Raw genomic sequence first — 4,854 nt, forward strand, 5'->3', positions numbered from 1 at the left:
TGCTATGCAGAATTTTTAGCATGCATTTACAATTAAAGAAGTCTCCTCCTCTACCTTTATCCCCGCCCACTCACCCCTGAATACCTGTCCAAGTCACAGACACGTGAATTCATTCAAAACTACTGGTATATTTCTACCATCAATTTGTCGGACTGAACATTAGGCTACATTTCCCAGTCGGGACCACAAACTGGACCAGTACAAATAATCTTAAAGGTGGACATCCCAGTCATAAATGGGATATCTGGCAATCCTAGCTGTTTACCTAGTGGTTACGCTACTTACAGGTCCAACGGAAAACAAGCCAACTCCACCTCGATTTTCATCCTCTTAGTGAACTTCAGCTGACACCACCGAGGAAAAGCAATTCAAAGGTTATGGTAACATTAATTCTTGAACAAAGCCTGTCAGCTCGTCTTTTTGCTTCGCTGTATCTGGGCCATTACAGCAGCTAGCTAGCTATAGCAAAAAACACACAGTTTAAATCTGTAGGCCATACCCACTCCTCCCCACACAGAAAAGAGCGCCATGACTAGAAACATCCCAAACATATTTTAAAATAACAAATACAGGTAAAGGTGCATGAATTTGGTAAAAGTGTGTGAAGACAGAGATTGCTAGTGCATCATAAATATGCATTAGCATGGTTATTTTATAATATTTTCAAGTTAAAAGTCCTGCATAGTATGCTTTAATGTAATTTCCACAGGGCTAATAAGTAACGTGTCATTGGCCAGAAAATCTCCAGAGGGCTATTAATAGTCACTTTTGGATGCCGATGTTCATTTACTGCTTTTGAAAGTTGCTTAAAGTTTTTCAAAATATCCCAAACAATACATATAAAAAACAGGGACCCAATGAAAACCCAAAAAAATACTTGTCTAAAATACTTGTAGGGGGAAAAAACATTCCTAATCGCCCTGGGAATCCCAAAAGGCAGAGTCAGAGATCTCATCTTTTCCTGTGGCGGTGAAAAGAGGGTCCCGCCTCAAAAGCACCATGGGAGCACCAGCCCCGCCTAGATGCAAAACAGCCTCAGGGCCCGTGTGTAAGAGGACTTCTACCCTCTCATCCCCTGGCACACATCACCCCTGTGTTTACCTTGGCCCCGCGCCGAGTTCTTAACACAGACTCACTACTGCAGGTCACCCTACCCCCCCCCAACATTTCCATGAATATGAACACGAAAACATGAAACATGGGTTAATCTCTGTCATCCGTATTACACAGGCTTTAACGAGTGACATCATCATATGAATGATCCTGGATCAGGGGAAGACAACCCTGGACTTGTACTGGACTGTCTGTCTGTGTTCAGGACAGATTATCTGGATGGCCACATACTCAAGGAGCCTGACAATCAATTTTTGTGCAAGACAGGCAAAATCTGTGAGATTACAGAGCTCCTGCTCAAGATAAACTGGCGGCATGTTGCTTTATCAGCAGAGAGTTTTTGCCACCTACTTTAAGGTTTGTGCGTAGCGTCTCATGTCTCTTGCTCACTACCATTCTGGCAATTACCTAGGCGCATGTTACAGCCATAGCTTTAAGTCACTGCCATCGGACTATGGAGGCAACCTATAAGAAAAGCTATCATTTTTTGTAGTACAATTTGATCATTTACTACGCTTAAAGTTTCAGAAAGTTGCTGAAAATGTATGGCAAAAATCAGTAACAGAAAATCCCAGTTCAAAAAGGAAAAGTCCTCTCCAATATTTTGTTCCAATCATCTGGATTTGATAATTAGCACAATTATTCAGCCAGGAGGCTGACCTAGTGAAATCAGCCGTTTGAGTTTGTGGGTGGAAGAAACACACGGCAGGACTTTTATTTTCTGACCCCTGGACTTTCCACCTCTGCCAGAAGTGCATTAAAAATCATAATAATGATGTGCATTTTATAATACATAATATTATAATGTGTTTTTATATAGGTGAAAGTCCCTATATTTGAATGAACAGACCTTCTGAACCACATGATACACCTAATACACAATTAGATACTTATAAATGTTTTAATAAGCCATATTAATAAGTCATAATTAACCTCAGCATTGCTCTCCAGAGTTTTAGTGTTGAGGAGTTTAGAGATGTTACCTTATTTGGATCTGCTTGATTATTTAACAACTTTTCAAATAAATCTGTTGTTTTATTATTGAAATGTTAATGAAATATCACACTATGCCAAGCTTTATGGACAATTTTAAGATTGTTGTTAATAATGTTATATTATTAGTTAATTAAACAAATTTGATCAGGAGTCTGTGGTCTGCTTGTACCAACTGTTTAAGAAATGCGGCCATGCAGTTCAATGACTGCTTAATTCCAACAGTGGATTGCAGGGAAAAACATTTTGGGAGATGTCTGTGCCTGTCTTCAACTATCCGAATTGCAGTGATGACATGGGCATAAAACTATGGTCACATGCTACTAATTGCATTACATTAAAAGCACTTAGCAGATGCCCTTATCCAGAGATGCTTACAAAATTTGAGAACATCAGTGTTACTCTCAGGAATACACAAGTGTGATGTCACAGAATGCTCCCACTACCCTACTCGGGGAAGTAAGGGAAAACTGTGACAAAGGTTATCACAAAAAAATTATTTTAAAAATACATTAATAAATCATGAAGGAATAATACCAGCATATGGGTTGGAGGTATAAAGTTTAAAGGAGGGTAGGCACAGTCCAGTTTCACAGCATCTGGTTGTGGTCCTGGAGCCTCCCCAAGGCACAGTGATAGGGCCAGATATGAAGGTGATTAGAGCTCTGAACAGGCATATCTGACAAGAGAACTAAAAAGGGGCAGCCTGTCTTTCATTACATGCTTTGATTCATACTGCTACTGTATCTCCATCCTACTTTACGAACCTTAATTCTGTGTTACATCTTGTGGTGTTCCCTCACTTATTCAAAGTATCAAATGGAAAGACGTCTATGGTGTTTTGTAAATCTCCCTTCCCAGCACCATGGAGACAAGGGAAATGGTGCGTTACTGTGCCCTGTTCATAAATTCACAGGGCCATAAATATTTGTTCTAGTTTTAGTTTTCACATGGTGGCTTTTAAATATTTAAAGGCCAGTTTGTAATTCATCTCCTTTAGTGCAGACCCCACCAGATCTGGGTGACACCAACTATAACACCTGCCGCAGCAACTTAATGAATCAGAAGCAAACCAAATCCATGCATTGGTCTTGAAGTAAGACTACAAACTAAATTTGAGACCAATGCTATAAATGCTGTATCTAGCCTATACTTAAAGAGTTGCCTGAAGCCAAATATTTAGCAGAGAGATGTACTTATCCATGCTTTTTTTGAATATATGCAGCACACATGAGCAGAGACTTTCCCTTGTTTTCTTTTTCAGAGGTTACTCTCTCAAGCCTTTCAAACATACAGTACATGTCCAAAGTAGACTTAAATAACTGCTGAAAGTTCACTGTCACAAGTATGTCAGTTAAAACAAAATGTGCACCATTGACTGGTTTGTGTGTACACACATACATACATAAGAATGCAGAAGTATTGGGACATTGACACCATTTTTGCGGTTTTGTTGTAGTGGTTTGCATACTCCAGCACATTGGTTTTGAATTAAAACAATGAATATGAGGTTAATGTCCAACTGTCAGTTTTAATTTGAGGGTATTTACATCCATACCGGGTGATCAGTGTAGGAATTACAGCCCTTTTTATGCATAGTCAACCGTTTTAGGGGAGTAAAAGTAATAGTACAATTCCTGGCCAGTTGTGTGTCTCTGCATCATTAGTTCATGTACAAGAAAGCTAACAAAACTAAAAGGTCGTTGATTCTAGGTGTGAAATTTGCAATTCGAGTCTTGCTGTTGTCTCGCATCATGAGGACCAAATACATGTCAATGTCAGTAAACCAGTGGCCGATGAATAAAGAATAATCTGTAGGTGCGGCGCAGGAATGTAACAGGGCGCTTCTTTAAAGTAATGTGGGTTTTGTCTTCCCCCGCTGCGCTTGTTATTTATGAGCTACGGTCGGTGGCGGTACTTACAGTGTGTCTCGTGGCTGGTTTTCCATTCCAGCGCGAGGAGCAGTCGCAGATCGAAAGGGCATTTGAAGTCCGCTGGGGAAATTCTTGTTTGTGCCAGTTCAGTTACGTGTCTAGATAAAACGCCACTGGGTATACTTAGCCTACACTTCCTTTTTTCTGTACAACCTAAGTCGTCCAGAGGAACGAAGTGCAAAAATGTTCTCGTGCCCGTGAAAATGTCTAATTAGACGTGATTATTGGCTGCAGCTGCTTTATCCTATTGTGTGTGGTTGCGCCAGGTTGATTAGATCGAAGTGCTAAAGGAAACGCAGTACACAAAAATTACTATCAAGAACAACACACTTCATAAATTTGAACATTTACAAATTAAGTATTGATACAATTTCAAGTCTATCCCGAACCACTTAAGTAATATTAATAGTTTACATTTAAACCATTGTTCAATTATATTAGTTTTTATTAATATAAATTTCAGTGGAAGCTTTAAGACTGTTTTTAAAATTATAAGAAGTCTTCGATATCCGTAACTGTCTCGAGGGAAGGTGTGTACAAATGGCGGAATGTTTTTCTTTACCATGTTTTTCATCTTAGTATGTACTGAAAGGGGAAAATTTTATTGACTTTGCTTAAATTTTCCAAAGGCACTCAACTTTGTGTTGAATAATAATTTGTGACAACATTTATCATGCTCCAAAGATTCACATCGAAGCTTTTCCTATGGCAGTCAGTTTCACTACTGCAGGCAACATGTGTTACAGCAAAGCACTTTACACAGAGTGGATATGTTGTTGTTTTCATATCGAGTGACACTTCAAGAAAAATAAAG

This window comes from Anguilla rostrata, chromosome 8 (assembly GCF_018555375.3).
Source record: "Anguilla rostrata isolate EN2019 chromosome 8, ASM1855537v3, whole genome shotgun sequence".
NCBI classification, from domain to species: domain Eukaryota; kingdom Metazoa; phylum Chordata; class Actinopteri; order Anguilliformes; family Anguillidae; genus Anguilla; species Anguilla rostrata.